The sequence below is a fragment of the Petaurus breviceps genome, unplaced genomic scaffold (assembly GCF_028583685.1).
Source record: "Petaurus breviceps papuanus isolate PSGF00001 unplaced genomic scaffold, PetGlider_PUasm1.0 90654, whole genome shotgun sequence".
Classification (NCBI taxonomy): Eukaryota; Metazoa; Chordata; class Mammalia; order Diprotodontia; family Petauridae; genus Petaurus; species Petaurus breviceps.
In genome coordinates, this window is record NW_027187301.1 from 4,290,360 (window position 1) to 4,313,453 (window position 23,094).

A 23,094-nucleotide genomic window follows, 5' to 3' on the forward strand; every position below is an offset into this window, starting at 1 on the left:
TTAATTATAATATAGTGTTTTAGGAGTAGGTGGTCACAGCATATCTCATGTAAGTAGGAAATTCTATTATTGTTCTATTGAAAATAAAATATTAATTCATCAGTATGAATAAATAAAACTCAATTTTCAGAGAAATAGAGGGTAAGATTGAGATTCTGACTTAATTATGATGTAGTGTTTTTATGAGTAGGTAAGCATAACATCTCATGCGAGTAAGGAAATTCTGTTATTGTTCTATTGAAAATAAACTATGAATTTAAGATTGTGAATAAATAAAACTCAATTTTCAGGACAATAGAGGGTAAGATTGAGGAAGGTTAGTATCTATTGTTTAAAACTTTTTATAGATGAATGCACTGAAATGAAAAATGGTTTGATAAGTAGCATAAAGGAGAGTAATGGCTTTATAATATCACCTTTTTTTCAATCAAGTACTTAGAAATTCTTACTGCTTTATACATTTTCTCCAGAGAGTCATTTTATGTTAAGTTGTATCTTGTATGTTAACATCTTTTAATATAAAGAATACCACTTTGGGATTCAGACTTAGTAGGGATTTCAGAGCATATCTGAATAAGTATTGTTTCTATAGCCTTTCCCAACAAGTAATGATACACAGCCTTTAGGGACTTCCAGTGAGAGGGGAACCACTATCTTTCATAGCACCCTTTTACTTGTTTGAATACTCTTGTTATTAGAAGCTTTTCTTTTTTCATGGGGGGACTGGTCAAAGTGAGAATCTTGAAGCATGTACAGATATTCTCTGCCTGGTTTCAGTCCAAGCAACCATGTGGAAACTTAGAGGGAGCTGGTTTCTACTCAGGGGTAAATGTGGAACTGGTATTGTGTGATGAGAAGGAAATGACAAACCACTCCAGTGTCTTTGCCAAGAAAATCCAGAATGGGGCCACACAACTGAAAATGACCAGACAACACTGCATAATGATAAAAAGGCTTCTAATTGACTGTGGAACTAGAAGAACTGATTACTCAGGACTTGCTGAGCTAGAACCAAGAGGGTATCCAAAAGGAGCTACCCATCCCTTTATCACTCTGCATTTTGAGGAGATAGGATGGCTTTGAATTGCCTCCCCAGAGCCAGGTCGGGGAGGGCCTGCCCTGTCTCCCACAGGGCCAAAGGCTGCTGTAAAATACATGACTCTTTCTGTCTCCTTTGTGTTCACTCCCTTTATTGACTGAGCAGAACTGTGAGATGGATATACTCAGGGAGCAAACTTGCAGGCACTCCAAGGTCCGAAGAGATTTGCAAGGAGACAGGTGGCACATTCTCTTCCCTCCAAAATTCAAGAATAGGTAGGGGAGAGAGTACAAGTGACAGCACAGCAGCCTGGGCCAGCAATAGCAGAGTGGCTCAGCCTAGTAATCGATCCACCTGTCCAGCAAACAGGTCATTCTTTGAAAGGAACCAGCCCAATTGAGTAGCAGAGTAACTCATCCATCACCAATGTCCTGCCCTGCAGCAAACTTCACGGAGATTCCCCAAAAGGAAACTGGGACTTCTAGGAACAGGAATTGGGAGGTATCCCTTTGCCACAAGTACTATTTACATGTGTACCTTAAGTTAGTGTCCAGTCTCTTTATGGAATTTTTATGAATTTGTGGGAAAGAATACTACAAAGTATGCTTTGTCAGTGAGAGGGGAGGAAATGTTTTGAATCAACTGCCCGTTTTAGTAAATCTATTATCTAAAAGTTAATGGAGTCAGCTGTTTGATTATTGATTGGGAGCACAGTAATGGGGGCTCATGAATAAAATTATTAAAACCTCACCCCTTCATCCTTGAGTAACAGAGCCTTCAGGAGGGTCTGGCCTCTCAATATAAATGTGAGCTGGGGGAATAGCCCCAGAGGGGATGCTTTACATAAAATGAAATGTGATTTTCTATAACTTCTAATCTTATTGTGGTTGAATGAAGCAAAAGAAAACTTTCTTCCATGTTACAACCTTTCTATTACTTGAAGGCAGGTATTCAGTTTCCCCTCTGTGTTCTATATGCTAAATATCCCCAATGGATTTGACTGATCCTTGTGTAACATGACCTTGAGGCCCCTTCATGTATTGGTCACACTCCTTTGGATGCTCCCAAATTTATCAATGTCTTTACTCATATGTGTTTTCTAGAACTGAACATGATAAGGTACACCTGGTCATAAGATAAAATTATTGTCTAAGAGACTTGAACCCTTTGGGAAAGTATGTTGTTCTCATCTAGATTTTTGTAAATGGATAAGAAGGATATGTTAAAAAGGGATTTATATATGTCGATGTTCTAATAACTATTTGCTCAGGCACTGAACTTTTAACAATGTTGATCTCTGAAGAACATAACACGCCAAACAAACCTCACTTTTTATTGCTCTGAGTTTCTCTGCAAACGCTGCATTCCAGTAGATAGCATGCTGCCTGGAAGTGGCCATTTCAGTTTTGTAGAAATGCACATTTTTAAACTTTTGCCTCATTTTTGTTTGACTATTGCTAAATCCTACTAAGTGCAAAATGACCATTGTCCTCTCTGTCATTTGGTAATTTGTAGTAAAATGTGAATGTAAACACCCATAGTATAGCATATGGCTATATATGTATTTGATTGATAAGCTTTATAAATATTATACATATTTATGCAAATGTAGCTTCTTTAATTCTTTTTCAAGTTCTATCTTGACGTAACATGGTTGCAACAAGTGACCTAACTCAATTTTATCTTATTAAAAAGAATATCAATATCTTTTGGGTGGGGGAAGATAATAGTGAGAAGTCACTCAAGTAAGAAGAGAAGAGGAACTCAAGGAGAAAGAGTGGGGCTACAGGTGATGATGATGATGATGGTGATGATGATATGTGTTATGTCATTTGATTCATCCTGGAAGTGAACAAAGAAGGGAAAGTCTGGGGAGGGGACAGCATAGTAAGAGAGGAGGAAAGGGAATGGGAAAGGTGGGTGGGAGATGGAAGGTAAGTTTAGCACTAGAAAAGGAGAGGAAAAACTACCATCAGAGAACATTCCCTTGGGTGAGAAGTGAGAAGGTATATTCAGTGGTATGCTGGTAAATGTTTGTTTAACAAGGGGCTCCCTGGAAAGAATGATGTACCCACGACACACTTCTAAGTTTAATCTGCATTATTAATATTTTTCCATCATTTTTTTTAGTCTAGAAATCATCAAAGCAAGAAATCAAGCCCTGGTTTGTAGTATTTTCCAGTTTCCAAAGTATAAATGCTCTCACCGAAAACTTAATAATTAGCTTTACTGAGCAAGTTCACATTGACTCCAACACAATTAAATATGTCTGTGGTGAGTGACAGGGGCCTTTTCCTTCTGTGCAGAAGGGGCGAAATAAAGACCATCTTCTTCAAGCAAGGGTTAGCATTAGAGTGGCCAGAAGCCAAGGTAGTGTGGTAAGAGGGATCCAGATCCAGAAATAGAATAGCCTTGCTATGGAAGGAAGGAAGGAATAGGGAAAAGATTAGATTAGATTAGATAAAGCATTTATTAAGTTTACTATGAGCCAGGCACAGGGTCAAGTGCTTAAAATATAATCCATCCTCATGGAGTTTATATTCTAGTAGGGAAAAAAATATAAAAGGAAGTGGAAAAGTGGGAGAGAATGTAGGGGAAAGGTATTCCCAAGGGAGCAAGATGTTAGGTGAACTAGTAGTCCTGAGAGTCAGGGGCCTGAGATGGGTTAGAAGTGAAAGTGGGTGACATGGGCACTTCCACAATGGTGGTCCCAGAAAGGACTCCAGAGCCAAGGGCCAAGAGAATGGAGACATTGCCAGGGTGAGAGGGCCACTGCTGGGGAGGTGTAAAAGTCCTCTGAGAAGTCCCTGCCTGAGCAGAAAGATGAGAGTAAGGGTCATGATTCAGGATACAGAATTACTTCCGACCATAAATCATTGCTTTCTCCTGAATTGATATTTTTAGGAGTGAGGCACATCAGAAGAAGGCCCCACCAAAACAGAACATGCAGGTGATATTTAGTGCTTGAGAAGCTTTGCCTCATCCAAGGAATACAGAAACACTGAAGAAGAAAGAGGTGAGAGTATAGCCTGTGAATGGGAGAAGAGAATTCAGAACAGACTAAAAGGGAATAGAAATAAGGTGGAAAACCAATAAATGATTTTTTTTAAAAGAGCACCATGCAAGAATCTAATTTAAAAGATTGCTTGAGGGAAAAGGGGGGAAGTATTTTAAAATACACACTTAATGGGTGGGGAAGGGTCAAGAAGAGTGAGACATACATTCCTACATACATTCCTACATACATACACACAACCTACATACATACCTGGGTCTGACCTTAGTCACCATAGCTCTGGTTCTCCTCTATAGGAGGCAAGATAGTGCCTCTACTTGTCTACTGGCCAATTAAAAAAACATAGCCACACACATGCATACCTACATACATATACTCCTACAAACATGCCTACATGTATACTCAAGCAAGACCCATACATGATATATACATGCACACATATGTAGTACACACGCACACCCAAACAATATATGCACACATACACATACATGCCCATATACATATATGCATGCCTATATACACTCATACACAACTACATATGTATACAACTACAAACACACATGCATATATACATACACTCACCTATATACACACACCTATATACCTGGATATACACATATATGCCTGCACACATATATGTTCACCTACACACATATATGTATACCTACACACAAATACATGCCTATACCCACCCACATATATGCACACCTACATACACTAATATTACAGCTACTTACATACACACCTCTATAGCTACATACACACATGTATACATACATAGACACCTACTTACCTACATATACACATGTATACACACATACATATACAAATACATACAGATGTATTTGAATACATACAAATATATACATATGCATTTGAATACATACAAATACATACATATGTATATGAAAGAGAAACAATCGATTTAAAGAGGAGCAAGGGTGAGGTAAGTGGGGAAGAGCTGGTGAGATTAAATTAGTGTAAGAAAAATTAATGTCAGAGATAAAGTATCAACTTGAAAAAGGAAGAAATAAATGGAGGAAAACACAAACCTAACAATCACAGCTTTAAATGAATTAACCAATCAAACAAGATGAAATTGAATGATAACTAAAACACATTTTTTTTTTTTTTTGCTATTTGGAGGGCATTTAGGGTTAAGTGACTTGCCCAGGGTCACAAGGCTAGTTTTTGTGTTAAGTGTCTGAGGCCGGATTTGAACTCAGATCCTCCTGACTCCAGGGCCGGTGCTCTATTCACTACACCACCTAGCCGCCCCCAGAAAGCACAATCTTACAATTTGCTGCATACAAGAAACACATCTAAAAATGAAGACATACAGAATAAAAATAATTTGGTGCTTGTGAATTTTGCTTAATTTCACTGATGTCTCATGATAGCCCCTTGAAGGAGATGCTACTAACATCTCCAGTTTACATATGAGGAGTCTGAAGTTCGGAGACCAGACAATTTGCCCATGGTCACTGAGCTGTACATGAGAATCACATACAGAATCAGAACCAGAGGGGGACCCAGATATCTCCTGACTTCATGTCCAATGCTCTTTCTACTGGACCATGATACTTTTCAATCAGTGAACCTAGGTTCAAATTCTGGCTTGGTTAGTTTCTACCTGCATGACTTTGAATAAATCATTTCAACCATGTAGGTCTTAATTTTCTCACCTAGAAAAAAAAGGGTGGGATTAAGGTGACCTCAAAAGTCCCTTTTAGCTCTAATATTTCCTGACTCAATCTAAGTGTGAAGCACCTCACTGTGAAGTTGCCCATTAAATCTATAAAGCAATTTGGGATATGTTGACATTTTTCCTATACTAGTTGCACTAAGCTCCAGGCAAGAGAAAGCCTTCCAGTTGTTCATTTTTTTTTATTTCTGTTAAATTTTCTTACAATCATCTGTTTATAGTATAGGTCTCATGTGTGTGTTGGTGGATTAATGTCCAAATATTTGCTATGTATCTGGGAAATATTGCTCTCACATGTGATGCCCCAAGAGAAATCCCCTCAGGTTCAAGGTAATATTTGGGTCTGCATCTACTCAAAAGCATAGCTCACAAGCCCCTGCTGGTTTCTCTGCCTTTTTCTATTCAGCTAGAAGACATGATTCATTCAAAGCAAAGGCATTTAATGAATATTATGATCAGAAAAATAACAATAGGGCATTTTCCCTATTTTTCATATATACATACCCTTTTTCAGTGGTAGCAAAGAATTGTAAGAAACTAAAGTAAATAACCATTGGCTGGGAAATGTCTAAATAAATTGTGGCAAGTGAATGTCATGGAATATTAATGTGCTGTAAGAAATGGTAAACATGATGAATACAGAATAACATGGAAAAATTTATGCAAAGTATAACAACTAGAACCAGGAAAAAAAAATACACTCAGTGATTACAACAATGTAAATGGGAAAAACAACCACAAAATAACTAAAACCGACTGTTGGAAATATATAAAGACCAGACAGCCCCACAAAAGAAATTTGAGAATACATCTCTCCCTGCTTTTTTGCAGAGGAGGAAGTCCACAGAAGTGGAACATTGCATATAATACCAGATTTTCCTGGATGTGTCACTTTTTATTACTGATTTTTTCCCCTCTTTTTCCTCCTATAAAAAAAAAAATCTCTGTTATGAGGAATAGCTCTATAGGAGAGGGAAGGGGAATTACTGCGAGGAAAATATGGAATGTAAAAACAAAAGATATCAATAAAAATCTATTTTTGAAAAATATCATTCTCTCCATAAACCTACTGTAAATAAACATGTGAATTTATGTATGTATATATAGTCAGCAGGAAAGAGAGGGCATTAATAAGTATCATGTATCAAAGGCATTCATGTAGGCAACACATCTGGCCAGGACACACACTTATAGGGGCAACATATAACTTCAACACCAAAAGACCATCACTGTCTTCTGGCAATGTCATTGAATTACTCTCCCTAGACCTGCACCTTGATGGCTACAACATCTCTACTGAACACTGAGCATCGCTCTCTGCTACCAACTTCTAAGCTACCTTTCTAGCTCTAGTAGGTTAGGGTGTAGTCCCTAGGAAGCCTTTCCCTCATATGGAGAGGTTGTCACTCTTCCATTTTAAGCCAACAAACCAACTAAGAAAAACCAAGCAGAATGCTCCCAGCCTAAGATTAAAAAGTCTTTTCTTTTTTAGGCCCTCTGGCTGGAACAGAGATTGCAGTCCTCTATCCCAAACAATTGTCCGGTTTAGGGTTAGAAATTCCCAATATTTTCTCTGGTGAGAATGTAAAATAATTTGAGCCAAAACAAAAAATAAACTGAATTACTTAACCCCAATTGCTCATAAAAAAAAATTTAAAAAAATACACTGAAGAGGCAAGAATAAAAATTTCAGGTGACCCAAAGGGCTATATAAAGACGTGTGGTAAGGCTAAATAGGTCGCAAAACACACCCAAAAGGACCTGGCATCCTACCCCTGCCAAAAAAAAAAGATGTAACATCATTAAGAATGTGAATGATCAGAAAAGCATTTGGGATGGTCATATAGGAAGAATGGAGAATGAACCTGAGAGCTGTACTCATACCCTCAAATATCAAAAGAATCAGAAAAAAAAATCAAATGCAAATCATTGCATTTGATTAAGGGCAGTTAGGTATTACAGTGGATAGAGCACTAGACCTGAAGTCAGGAAGACTCATCTTTCTGAGTTCAAATCCAGCCTCAGACATTTACTAGCTATGTGACCCTGGGCAAGTCGCTTTAACCCATTTGCCTCAGTTTCCTCATCTGTAAAATTGACTGGAGAAGGAAATGGCAAACCACTCCAGATCTTTGACAAGAAAACCCCAAATGGACTCATGAAGAGTCAGACATGACTGAAATGACTGAATAACAACAGCAGTAACAAGCATTTGATTAATCCTATGGAATATTTACAGATAGATAACAGACAAAAATCACCTAGGATGGAAAACATGGAGGATCTTCAATGTCTGGGATAGGAAATGATACTCATATTGCTTAGATAGCAGATTTATCAAAGTATATACATTTTAGCTCACAGTGTTGTATTTCATATTTGCCACTTTTGGTGATAAAAAATAAATTTGCTTCATAAAAAGAATTCGGTAGCATACTGTTTCTATTTTTTATAAAGGCAGCTACATGGAACACTGACCTGGAATTTAGAAGACCTGAGTTCTAATTCAGCCTTAGGTATTTACTATCCTTATGTTCCTGGGTAAGTCATTTAACCTTTCTGTGCCTTAGTTTTTTCATCTGTAAAAGGAAAATAACAGTACCTATCTTTTCAGGTTATCGTTGGGATAAAATAAGATCATATTTGTAAAAATTCTTTGTAAAACAAAGTAGAACACTAGGTATTATTATTATAAATGATCTACATCATGGTAAGATTATTTGGTTTTGAGGGTTTAGAGGAATTTACTTGTGAATTTATCTAATCCTGGTGGCTTTTTCCAAAGCATTTCATTAATTGTTTACTTTTTAAAATCATTCATTTATTTTATGACCACAAACAACATAAATTTATGCATAGTTCCCCCTGACAATGTTCTCAATTTCTTTTGTATCTTCAATGACTTCCCATTTCTCATTTTTAATTTTTAAAATTTGGCATGTTCTTCTTTTGGGGTTAAATTTTCAAATTGTTTACTTTTTGATCTGTTAGTAAAATCTGCTCTTCAGAAATTTTGTCATTTTGATTGTTCTTTTTTCCTGTTGGTAATAGGTAGACTGGTAGGTGCCGAGGACCTCCCATTGACCAAAGGCTCCAAGGTTTTTGTGTGCCTTGCACAGTTATTCATCTCTTGTGTTCATACTATTTACTGTGGTCAATCATGCATGCTTCACTGCTTGGTCCCTGTTGTGACACCCCTTGGTGTTCAACATGATTGACATATTTTTGTTAATTCATGATGTTTACTGTATTAAGACCCTATATCTTCATTCTCCACTTGGAGTCATTATCAGTCTTGAAAAGTACCTGTTCATTTCCTGTTTGGGGAATTATCCACTGATGCCTAGGCCACCACAGATCACAAAGTCCAGGGATCCTGGGATGAAGAGGTGATCATGTGACAGATATGGCATATATTTCTGCTCTGTATCTGAATCAATGCTATTAGCTAAGGCCAGAGGCTTTTTTCCTTTAAATGAAAAGAATTGATCGGGGTCAATTCTAATTGAAGCACCTCAGTGGGACAGTAAATAGAGCACTGGACTTAGAATCATCTTCCTGAATCTAAATCTGGCCTCAGAAACATATTAGCTGTATTACCTTGGTCAAGTCACTTAACCCTGTTTGCCTCAGTTTCCTCATCTGTAAAATAAGACGGAGAAGGAAATGGCAAACCACTACAGTATCTTTGCCAAGAAAACACCAAATGGGGTCCCCAAGAGTTAGACACAACTGAAAATGACTGAACAGAAGTAGGTGGTGCAGTGGTTATAGTGCTGAACTTGGAGTCAGGAAGACCTGAGTTCAAATCAGACCCCAGACACTTACTAGCTGTGTCATCCTAGGAAAGTCACTGAACCTCTGTCTGCCTCAATTCAGTCATCTGTAAAATGGAGATAATAATAGCACCTACGTTCCAGGGTTATTATGAAAATCAAACAAGATAATATATGTCTACAACTATCTATCTATCCATCTATCTATCTATCTATCTATCTATCTATCTATCTATCTATCTATCCATCCATCCATCCATCCATCCATCCATCCATCCATCCATCCATCCATCTATCTATCTATCTGCTTTACAAACCTTAAAATGCTACATAAATATTTTCTATTCTTTTTCTTCCACGCCTTTTAGTTCCTACACTAAACAAATGCTTCTCTAGATAAGAGATTTTTGTAGTCGACTAGCATTCACACTAGCAAAGGAAAAAGAAAATCCAGTCATAAAACTTATGTATCCAAAAGAGGTATTTCAACAGTTTTTTTTTTTCAGATGAAGGCTCAGAACTTAATAATAATAGTTATTATTATAATGATAGCTAACATTAACATAGAACCTATTATGTACCAGGCACTGTGCTAAGTACTTTGTAATTATTGTAACTAATTGTATTGCTTATATGTTAGTTTTTATTTTATATTTATTATAAATTATAGTTTTGCTTATATAACATGATATGATATATTAAGTAAATATTACGTATTTATAAATATGCAATTTACAATGCATTTGAGCCTCACAACAACCCTGGGAGGTAAGTGCTTTTATTTTCCCTATTTTACAGATGAGGAAACTGAGGCAAATAGAGATTAGGTGACTTGCCTGAGGTTCACACATCTAATAACTGTCCGAGGTTAGATTTGAATTCAAGGTTTTCCAGACTCCAGATCCAGGGCTCTGTGCACTATGGTACCATCTAGCTGCCAACAGCTAAAGACAGGAGAACATGAAACTGTTTAAACTGCTATCTTTTTTTTATTTCAGAGGGCAATTGGGGTGAAGTGACTTGACCAAGGTCACATGGCGTGTGTGTGTGTGTGTGTGTGTGTGTGTGTGTGTGTGTGTGAAGTGTCTGGGGCCACATTTGAACTCAGGTCCTCCTGACTCCAGGGCCAGTGCTCTATTCACTACGCCACCTAGCCGCTCCTTAAGCCTCTATCTTGAAGTGCCATCCAGAAAACTGCCCAAGACATCAGATCAGCACTTGAGGTTGGAGCACAACAAAAGCTTCCTGGCTTCCTCTTTTTGTGCTGGAGAATTTTCATCTCTGATATGTGTCAGTGATATTTAACCAGTTCTCCTTATTTCCCTGGGATTCTAAGGCAGTGATTGGGGGGGGGGAAGGGGAAGCAAGGGGTTCTCTGTTACCTCCATTCCCAAATCTATTCTTTGGGATCTTTGAACATTAGAATTAGTTGAAAGTGCAAAAATAAAGCAAGGAGAATAAGACTTTCCCTATAGCTGACGGAGAATGGGATAGACTTTCAAAAATAATTATCAAAGAATTGCCCAGGGCTCCATCCCTCTAGACAGGTGGTTGTGAACTCATAAGGAACCTCATGACAAAGCAAAAAAAGAAAGTCACGGTAAGCTTGTTTGGCTTAGCTCCTATACCTGGAAGGAATGTTGGATGAACACATATACTTTTGTTTGCCATTTTATCAGTTTCTGGAAATCTGCATATTTTTCCTTCTTTTCGTGTATTTTGGGGGTACTTTCTCAGTATATGTCATGTGAGGGGAGGAAGTGACTTCCCAAGGTCAAAAAGTTAATAAGTATCTAAGGACAGATTTGACCTTAGGTCTTCCTACCTCCAGGCCCTCAGTCTTTCTCCACTACACCACCTGGCAGCACTTTTTTTCTTTTTTTTTTTTTTCTAAAAAAAAGGGGCCATCCCTTGACTCACTTCTTAAAAAGGCTTATTCACTGAATGGGCATTACCTCACTCTTTGCCTAAAAGGGCCAGGGTCTGCCATTGTATCTTGGGTCATCTCCAGTCATCCTGATGAATATCTGACCACTGGACCCAGATGGCTCTGGAGGAGAAAATGAAGCGGCTGACCTTGCACAGCCCTCCCTCACTCATATCAAAGTCAACTGCAAGTCATGTCATCATTTCACTGATGCCGTGGTCCTAACAAAGGATAAGCACAACTTGTGAGTAGACCAAGCTGCCTGAATGGGGACCCAGCTAGTTGGGTAACTCAGTTTGTCCACTTCCTCTCCTTCTTCTCCTCTCCAAAAGAAGGTAAATTTTAATGGTCGGAAGCTGCCCACTTAACTTGGGGTTTACTGGCTAGATTTTCCTTCCTTCCTTCCTTCCTTCCTTCCTTGCTTCCTTCCTTCCTTCCTTCCTCCCTCCCTCCCTCCCTTTCTTCCTTCCTTGCTTCCTTCCTTCCTCTTTCTTCTTTCACAAAACCATAAACCCAGTTCACTCTGAAGTTCAAAGATAGTACTATAAAACAGTGAATGTCAATGGTAACTGTTTCTCTTGGGAATAGCCAGCCTGAGGGTCTTCCCCTCCCAGCTTGCTTTTTTTTTTTCTAATTAAAGGGGCTTTCCCTTGACTCACTTTTTAAAGAGGCCTACTCACTACCTCTACCTGAGTACCTGAAAAGGCCTTAGCCTAAAAGGGTCAGGGTCTCCCATTGCATCCTGGGTCATCTATAGTCATCCTGAAGAATATCTAGTTATTGGATCCAGATGGTTCTGGAGGAAAAAGTGAGACTGGTGACCTTACACAGCCCTCCCTTACACAAATCAAAGTCAACTGCAAGTCATGTCATCATTCCCCTGAAGCCATGATCCTCTTCAAAAACAAAGGACAAACACAACAGTGTATGAGGGAGTAGAAATCATGCTAATGATGATGTTGCGAAATGTAGCTGGGCCTGACCAGGTATAATATACAAAGAAATTCATGCAATGCTATTTTGAAAGCACATGTCCGATCAAGAAGGTTCAGGATTCTCCTGAATGGAACACTCAGCACTTCAAAAGATCCAATATAGTTTATTTAGAATATAGACAAATGGGAAGGAAACCAGAGATAACAGAGTGAAAGGCTTAGGAATATTAAGATAAGAGCAACTATGATTAATATGTGTATACATATTTACAATCATCACCGATGAGGGGAAACACCAACACCTGACCACCCAAGCTGGGGAATCCCGAGTACAGCTGGCAGAGTCCCACTCTAGAGAGTCCCAGGCAGGACGTCTCCTCCATGGGTGAGATTCCAATTTGGGGTCTAAATCTTAGTTTAAGTAGTGCTGAGAACAAAGAAGGCATACTGCCAGGTGTTTTTAGCAAGCATCGTATCTTGTGTGAGGCCTGGGACAGAGGCCAATCCCTCCAAGGTCCCCCCCAAGAGTGATGTCTCTTTGGAATGACTAGTTCCAAGAGTTGGGCAGTTATCATATCTCTTCTCAAGGACCTGGCTGGGGTCCCAGGAGAGGAGCAGCCCTCACATTCTCAGGGTTTTCTGTTCCCAAACACCCTGGGGTAACAGAAAGATCATATTGAGTTGGGGCCTTGGTTTGTATAATCTTATTCCTCACAGAGGGGCTTACCTGTTGAGCACAACCCCACCTTCCATTCCCTTAATTGATCTGTAAGCATAACTTCACCCTTCCCTTCCCTTCCATTGATCTGTAAGCAGGCATTTTAGCATAAGGTTACCCTTCCCTCTCCTAATTGATCCGTGGGTGGGGGTTTCAGCCTAGGGTAAAATCTCTGCTCCATTCTCCCCCATCCCCTGCCCCTACCAGGTGTTCCCCATCTCCACCCTTTCTGGGTTCCCTGTACCTCACCCTAGGAAAACGCAGGAAAATTCAAATATACACTGACCAATCACTGATTGTAGTTTCAGCTTACATAACCTGACTATTGTAATCTCTTTAAAAACCGCTATACTGTTCATGCTAATTCACTGTCTGATTTGGGTATATGACTCCGGCAAATCCACTGTAATAAAATCCACTTCCAATTTTAATCTCAGGGATCTTCTGTCTGGCTCCATTACACCCAACATAATTGGAGACCCCAGTGAGATCTTCGGTGTTCTGTGGCACCTCAAAGATCCCCAAATAAGAGCTCTAGGCCTCAGGAGGTAGGCATCTGCTTGCCCCAATCCCTAGGGGTGCTAGCCCCTGAGGACCTTCCAGGGCCCCAGGTCTCAAGGAAGGAAAGATTGCATCTGCCCTCCTACTTCATCTTGCTCCTCATTCAGTCTTTAGTGGATCCAGGACCTCCAGTTTGGGAGTGAGTAAAAATCTGTTCTGGTTAAAAATCTGTTCTGGTTCTGTTCTGGAGTGGGGAGGGCTAGACGTAGCCATTTGTGCAGAGGGAATCTCCTCCCCTGTCGAAGCTTTGAGACGTCCAAGCCTCTCGACTGTCAGTATTCTGGTTAATGTTTGTATGTTTTTTGTGTGTCCTGCATTCGTTTGAGCTCATTTGCTTCCTGTTGAGAATCTGCCGGAAGCAAACAAGCAGCTAGAGACTATTGTCCCCTTCCACCCCCCCACCCCACCCCCAGACTGGGGAAAACTATCAGCCCCCAGAAGAACCCTCTTCTGCTTCAGCCATCCTTACCTTCAGGGAATAAACTCCAGAAACAGGAGGGTTTTGAGGGCATGGTTATATCCCAGTTGGTAGAAATTGCCCAAAAGATTTATGACAACAGGGACAGCCCCTCTGATAAAGCAGACAAGAAGTTTGCCCAGGTCCTTGTGGCTGTACCTCAGACTCCCAAACAGGGTACCTGAGTGGGCGCTACACCACGTGGTACCCACACCCCTCTTGCAAGGGACCAATGTCCATACTGTAAAGAGTGAGGCCTTTGGAAAAATGAATGCCCCCAGGACAGAGACTCTCCAGAGTCCTCCAAAAGCTCAAAGGGGGGAGGGGCAAAACTTTTTACTGTGCTGGTCCTTCCCCTCCTCGTGAGCATTGGGAAGGTGGGGAGGTGGGCCCCTCTTTGGGAATCCCTCCCCTCTGATCAAAGAAGCAGGCAGGCTCTATCTCCTGCCTGACCAATTAAAGCCAATTAAGTGTGGAGCTTTGAGATTGGCAGATTCAAAGCTCACTTTCAAACCGTCCACCAAAATTCTCCCTATTGTTGTAATAATTTGAAAATTTTAATTTGGGAAATTTACAATTCCTTTGCAAAATATCTTTGCAAATTTTGAGAATTAATCATTAAGAAATTGGAAATAGTTATATTGGGATTGCTTAAAAAAAAACAGAAGTTTTTTAGGATATTGGGATTGCTTAAAAGAAAGAAGTTTTTGCTATCTCAGCTTGACTTGTTCCTTGAATGTGAAAAAGGAAAATTAATAACGTTTGTGAAACACTTGATTGTAAAATACAATGACTGGCATATGTTGGTATCTCTCTAACTTTGAATCCATGCCAGAACTGATAAAGTCAATTATTGTGTAAGTCATTTGATATTCATTGTTATTTTGTTGCCATCTTTCTGAGACTGTATTGTGTTTCTAAAAGTCTATTTAGCTAAGTGAACTTAAGAAACATTTTTGAAGTAAGTAGGAATAGTATTACAGCTATTTTTTTTTTTAAATCTGAGGGGTGGCTAGGTGGCGCAGTGAGTTAGTGTGCCAGCCCCAGAGTTGGCAGGACCCAGGATTGGTTCTCGCCTCAGATACTTAGCACCCACACCAAAAAAACTGGCTGTGTAACCTTGAGCAAGTTACTTAACCCCAATTGCTTTAAAAAAAAAATCTGAATTTCATATTGCATGTGTATTGGGTTTTTATGTTATAAATTTGTTCATTTAAAACTTATATTTGGGTTACAAACAGGCAATAATAATGTTGACATTTCATTTAAAACTTTGGCTAAATTATGTAATTTGGAAAAATTATGAACTCTGGTGTTAAAAACAATTTTCTTACTTCTATTCTGAAGCTGTTGAGTCATCTAAGGATATAGATATATATGTTAACTTGGATGTATGTGAATATACAATGTCTTGGGAAATTTATATTAGGAGCATTTTTACACCAAATTAGTTTTGGGTAATTCCCATATTTGAAGGTTTATTTTATAATTATTATGTTTTTCAACCTTAAGTGAAACCTTTCTTAGGTTTGTGTCAACGGCTATGGGATGAACAATTTTCTGTGCAAGGCAATTTGGAAATTACTAAAGTAAGATCACCAGATTGGTAATTACTTGATTTTGGTTTGAAGTTTAAATTTAGGTACGTCATAATCGTTTCTGATATTGTTACTGGTAAACATTGGTATTATGAATGTTATAATAGAAGCAGTTTCTCATACTCTAAATGCTGTTAAATTAAGAATTATACTGTCAAAGAAACAAGAAAATGATGGTGGATGAAGTACTCTGACCATGTCAGAGTATCAGTTATGATATTCTGAAATGTTGTAATTTAAGAAATCATACACTTTAAAAAAATTTTTTAAGTTTCAATTCATAAATCAAGTATTTACAATACCATGCTTGGGAAAAACTACTTATTGGTAATTATGTGAAGAAAAGACCCTGTGAATTCTCTTCTAAGCTTTGTAAAACCTACAGATCTACCCAAATGATTTTGGGTCCCAGGTGTTTAAGGGGGGGAATGATCGGGTGCTTGGAATGATGGGGTACTTGGGTACCTGATATTTAGGTTAATCAGAGTTACTTTAGTTGAGAGAAAAGAAAGATACCATTTTTAACACCAGGTTAATTCAAACTGTCTCTAAAGTCTATTTATGAGAAGCTGAACAAAGTATATAATAAGGTTAGGGGACAAATGGGGTTTATCCAGCCCCTCCTGTTTCCAGATAGTTGATATCAGTTTTAGAAGTATGTTGAGAGAGCATGAGAAAGTTTTGGGAAGGCAGAAAGATTTGTAACTTGAGCTTGTAATTAATAGCTCAATCAAATCTTAGACAGCCCTATCTGAAGGACACTAGTCCATATTTATTTGCTATTTAATAATTTGAGGGACTGTAAATTTTACTATTCTTCTAAGCCTTGATTACAGGAGTCGTCATAAAAGCTGATAATGGGCTGCAAACTGTTCAAGGTGGATGTCTGTGCTTGGAAAAGTTTGGGGACAACCTTGGACACTGCCCAGGTAGGATCTCTCTGACTTTCCCAATTGTGGGAATTGTGCCTTTTCTTTCTGAAAAAGGAAACCTCCCACCTATTTGTGCCTAAGCCTTGCTTTCAGCACCTGGTGACTACTTGAATGACTAGTGGAGATGACTCATGCCTGGAATCAAACAAGGCTAAGGAAGTTTTCCTTCTGGCAAGGTTTATGACTTTGTCCCTCTTTTATTCTATAGCAAATTCACTGAGAAGTAATATTCAGGGCCAAATAAATGAATAAATATAGAGATAACATCCTTCAAAGAAGGAGATGATTAGTAATAAGGCAAAAAAAGTAATGAAATAGATGCCTGATTGACCAAGATAGTGAAGTTTGAGGAGAGCAACAGGATCAGCCTAGATGACACCTAGGATTAAGTACAGATGCATAAAATTGGCTTTAAAAATTCCCTATTATGTGAATTCATGATTGGAGCATGTTTGGGAATAAGATCAGAGGTATGGATTTTGGCTTCTAGCACAAGGATTGTATAAGATAGTGGTAAGGGTGAAGCTAATGTTAATTTGTTAATGCATCTGTCTGCTAATTTTACAAAGGGCAGATGAAATCAGTTTTTTAAAAAGGTTTTTCATATTTTAAAGGACTCCTATACCAGGTACAGGATTTAGGAAAGGTAGAAATATCAAAGAATAAATAAACTGAAAATTCTCTGTAGTTTCAAAATATGGCACTAATCTTAAGTGATTGTACTAATTATATTAAGTCAAAATTATCTGGTCATCTCTAGATCTGAACTGGAGAAGCAAAACTCCTTTTTAAATTCTGTAACTACATGAGGCATCTGGGATTTAAAAGTGTTGCTTAAATGAAATAGGTCACTGGGATACAAGGAATTGTATGTTAATTATGATTCTTGTATAGTTTGTATTTAAGTTTTCTTGGTTATCTTGGTGATATGTACCTGATTTAATGTAATTATGTCATTTTGTAAAATTGTGAGAAAAACTTCATTGTATTAACTGAGCCTAGCCCTGAGTGGCTAAGAAAACAGAACTATTTGTTTAAACCTGGACCTTTATATGTAAAATCATGTTTCTGGGAGCTCTTGTATTGTACATTTGAACTCTAGTCATTTAAGGAGGTACCACATGTACATGAATTTTTTTTTTTTGCTATTTTGGAGGGAGGAAGGCAGGGCAATTGGGGTTAAGTGACTTGCCCACAGTCACACAGCTATTAAGTGTTAAGTGTCTGAGGCCGAATTTGAACTCCAATCCTCCTGACTCCAGGGCTGGTGCTCTATTTACTGTGCCACCAAGACACCCCTAAGGGTAACTTTAATGGGAAAAAAAGTGAGGTGAATAGGCACTATGAGATAACTTTCTTATTTAATATTTTTTCCCAGTTACTTGTAAAAACAGTTTTAACATTCTCTTTTTTTTTTTTTTTTACAAATTTTGAGGTTCAAATTCTCTCCCTCCCTTCCTCCTCCCCATTGAGAAGGCAAGCAATTTGACATAGGTTATACATGTGTAGTCATGCAAAAACACATTTTCATCTTAGTTATACTACAAAAGAAAACACAGACCAAATAAAAACATGAAAAATAAAGAAGCAAAGAAAAAGTAACTTTGATCTGAATTCAGGCTCTATCAGTTATTTCTCTGGAGATGGATAGCATTTTTCATCATAAATCCTTCAGAACTGTCTTGGATCATTATATTGCTAAGAATAGCTAAGTCATTCACAGTTGATCATTATACAATATTACTGTTATTGTATACAATGTTCTCCCAGTTCTGCTTTTCAGTTTGCATCAGTTCGTGTAAGTCTTTCCATGCTTTTCCAAGAGCATCCTGATCATCATTTCTTAAAGCGCAATAGTATTTCATCATAATCATATACAACAACTTGGGGGTATAGGGTGGGTTCAGGCAAGACTAGTACTTCTGGTGTGAAGGCTGCTCATCCACCTTCGGTGTCCACCTGATCCACCTAACTCTCACCTGTGACTCCAAGAAACTGTAGTATGCACAGTGCCCACAAACTGGTAAACCATCTCAGCAGACAAGCTAAGCCAGGCTAAGGGTAACCGAGGTATCTCAAACCCATCAGTGAGTTAGGGGGGGGTGTCTATCCCAAGCATGTGAAGACTTCCCTTGGTAGAATGGGTGGATGAGAACAATTTGTTCCAACAGCCATGAAGGCAGGTGAGGCAGGTGTTTGGGAGCTCTTAGAGCTTGGTTAGACATCAAAGACACCACAGTCATCCACTGCATCTCAAACCATCACCAGTTATCTTGACTCTGTCATGGCCCCAGACTGGGATGACTCTGGAGGAGAGAGTGAGGCTGATAACTTCATGCAACTCTGCCTCACTTAAATCCAAGTTACTCATGAATCAAAAGACATTGCCTATCATACTATTTTTACCATCTTTATCTGTCTCAAAGCCCTGTAGTGACAGGCAAGTGATGAAGCAGTTGGTGTGAATACCCTGGGAATTTTCACATCAATTTCACAATGGCAAGCTTGCCCCGATTCTGAATAACAGATAATGCTGTTGTGTTTTCTCAGTCACCAATGGAGTGCAACAAAGCTGTGGGCTTGCTCACATGCATTTTAGCATGATGTTTCCAGTCATGTTGTCAAATACCTTCAATGAAGATATACATGGCATCAAGGTCATCACTGCATAGATGGTAAATTCTTCAACTTCTAAAGGCTACAAGCCAAGACTAAAGTGGAGGGAGTGTTGGTATATGATTTTCTGTTTGCAGATGATTGTGTATTCAATGTAGTTCTGAAGTTGGGATGCAACAAAGTATGAATCAATTATCTGCTGCTTGTGCTAATGGGAAATATAGAAAATATAGGAATATTGAAAATGCAGTTATTTCTATATGAACTGTTTGCTGATTACAAAAAATAATATTTAACTCTATAAGGCAAAATAAAACCTTAAAGTTTAAAGACTCCAACAAAATGTCTTGTGTGTGTGTGTATATATATATATATCATATATATAAATAAGATGCTAAAACTATATATCTATAAAGACACAACCACAGAGATGACTTTTTTTAAAAATCCTTTTATTTTCAATATAAAATAAAACATAAAATAGGAAGGCATAATTATATTCATTAATGGCATTCATCAGTGCCATGGAAATGTTCTTCATGGGATACAAATTAAATAGGAATTTCCTATAGATGGTGACGACAGCTGGGTGATGCAAAGGATAGAGTGCTAGGTCTAGAATCAGAAGACCCATCTTCCTGAGTTTCAATCTAGTCTCAGACACTTACTAGCTGTGTGACCCTGGGCAAGTCATTTAACCTTGTTTGCCTCTGTTTCCTCATCTGTAAAATGAGCTGGAGAAGGAAATAGCAAACCACTCCAGTATTTTTACCAAGAAAACCCCATATGGGGTCATAAAGAGTCAGACATGACTGAAAACAACTAAACTGATAGATGATAATATTCTCCTGATGTTCACATTGGAGGTTGACATTGGAATGATTTAATCAGGTCCCAGGATACTACAACAGGATTTTATCAATCAGGTTAGCAAGTCATGTGGGAAAAACTAAGTGATTGAATAATGAATATTATTTATTACCCAACTTAAAATCTACAGCTAAATGGGTTAGACATTCAGTTAGTCTATCACCACATGTAACTTGAACAAGTATTGTTGGACGATTCTGAGCTGGGTTCAGAACTGGCAAAGAAGAGACCAGGACTCAACTTCTTTTGGGTAGCTGTTTGCACTACCAATGATCTCAAAGAACTCCCTGACACAAAAGATCACACTTTGAACAACAATAGTTCAACAACAATAACAAATATATATGAACCATGGAAAACTATGATTTTGTGGAAGACTTAAAAGACAATGGAAAGAGGTATGATGGGTTTATGGAAGCCATAATGCATTTTACCAGTAATGACCTGAACATTAAAAAGGGATCATGAAAGATGTCATTAGGTACATGTATGATCAGGAAGTACACGGGCTGGTCATGCAATAAAAGTCAGGAAAACAGACAGACAGGCCAGGAATCACTGGTATCCATGGAATGTTCAAAGATTTAGTATAAGGTCTCTGGTAGATTTTGTAAGTGTCTTTGTAGTTTCTCTGCTGAGGAATTATGGAATGACGTAAGTCAGCCTGTGTGAGAACACCTAGTTATGTTTATGATTTGTAATGGCTCATGGATCCATTAGGGTGCAACTCATTGCTTTTATGATTTCTTCTTTAACGTGGGCATTGTTTAATAAAACTTTTATCTTCCATGTGGACTTTCACTTCAGATAATATCTTAGAATGCTTCTAGCTTTATAGATTAATGATCTGTAAAGAATCCTGGAGGTCAGATAGCTGTTGAGAGGCCTTCTGCCTCTCCCCTGTCCGGACCTTAGAAGTCTAGATCACAGGCACCCACTCTTCTACTTCCTCAATCAAGGAGCCTCAACATACCTGCAGGAAATAATCCCTGAAAGCAGATGGTCCTAAACATCAAGGTCATCAGACTAGAAGGGCCCTCAGAGGCTGTCTGGTTAACTTCCCTCATTTTACAGATGAGGAAACACTACTGAGGGAAATTAAATTCATGCAGGAAAGAATATCAGGAGCAGCACTGAGTATGAGGTCCTCTGACTCAGGGGGTCAGTGTTTTTTTCCATTGTGCCATGTTGCCTCTGGGTTCTAGATTCTATTTCAAACTTTGGAGAGACTCAATCACCATTGGCTTAGTTCCACTTAGATTTTGCCCTAGTAATCCACTTTTTGTTGCACTAGCTCCATGATCCTGTTTGGGGGCCACCTCCAGTTATTCTGATGTAGATCTTGCCACTGAACTCAGATGGCTTTGGAGGACAGAGTGAGACTGGTGACTTTGCATGACCCTGCTTCACTTAAATCCAATTCATTGCAATTCATGGCATCACCTTCCTGATGTTGTGGTCCTTTCCAAAAATGAAGGACAAACAACCTGTGAGTCGTTGTAGGTGCCCCACTGGGGACCCATCTGGCCAATTCCAGTTGAGCAATGCAATTCACTTATTTTTTTCCTTCCTTCCTTCCTTCCTTCTTTCCTTCCTTCCTTCCTTCCTTCCTTCCTTTCTTCCTTCCTTCCTTCCTTCCTTCCTTCCTTCCTTCCTTCCTTCCTTCCTTCCTTCCTTCCTTCCTTCCCTCCTTCCTTCCCTCTCTTCTTTCTTCCCTCCTCTCCTGCCTTCCCTCCCTCCTCTACCTCTGTGCACATAGGCTATCATATTACCTGCTTGTGTTCTGCCCAAAGGAATGTAAATTTTGATCATTGCTGAAATTCACAAGATAATTTGGGGTTTACAGGCTGATTTCTTTCTTAAGGACCATGCTTTAAACTCAAATTTTTCTGGCTTTCATAGATTGGGCCCAGATGGCTCAGAGTGAATGTAAATAGCAATCGTTTCTGTTTTGACCAGAAACCCTGAGGGTCTTCCTCTCCCAGACTGATTTCTTTTTTTAACTAGGTAAAAGAGGCCATTCTTTGCCTCATTTCTTACTTAGCCTTAGTCACTGAATGGGTGTTGCCTCAGTCAAACTGAGACCTGGGAAAGACCCTAACTTAAAAAGGCCAAGGTCTCCCACTGAATCCCCAGGCCATCTCCAGTTATCCTGATCTATATCTTGCCACTGGACCCAGATGGCTCTGGAGGAGAGAATGAGACTGATGACTTTGCAAAGCCTGCTTCACTTAAGTCCAGTTCCCTTGCAAGTCATGGCTTTACCTTCCTGATGTCATGGTCCTTTTTGAGAAGGAAGGACAAATAACAATGATCCTGTTCTCCAGTCTCATAGCTTTGTGTGAAAGCAGCGTGCTCAAACTACCTCTCTCTCTCCTCCTCTCCCATCTCCTTCCCTCCTCTCCCATCTTCTTCCCTCCTCTTCTTCCTTTCCCTCTCCTCTCTCCCCCCTCCTCCCCTGTCTTCAACTCCTCCCCTTCCCTTCCCTCTCCTCCCCTCTCTTCACCTCTTCCCCTCCCCTCTCCTTCTTTCCCCTTTCCCTCCCTCCCCTCTCTTCACCCCTTCCTCTCCCATCATCTCCTCTCTCCTCCTCTCCCTTCTCCTCCCTTCATCACCTCCTCTCCCCTCTTTCCCTCCCCTCTCCTACCCTCCCCTTCCCTGTCCTGCTCTCTCCTACGTTTCTCTCTTCTTTTTCCCTTTCTTCTCCTCCCCCCATCCTCTCCTCTCATCTCCTTATTATTGAAAGGGGGCCTCAAATATGCACAATAAGCATTGCCATTTTGTCTTTTATTGGGCTTCAACAAAGTACAGTATGAATAATTGGGGGAGGGGGTGTTGGAGGGCTATAATTTTCTATTAGTAACTGTTCCTAATAGGAAAAAAAAAACCTTTCCCCTGACTTTTTATAATGAAATGACCTTTTCTTTTGCTAAGTTGTGCCTCT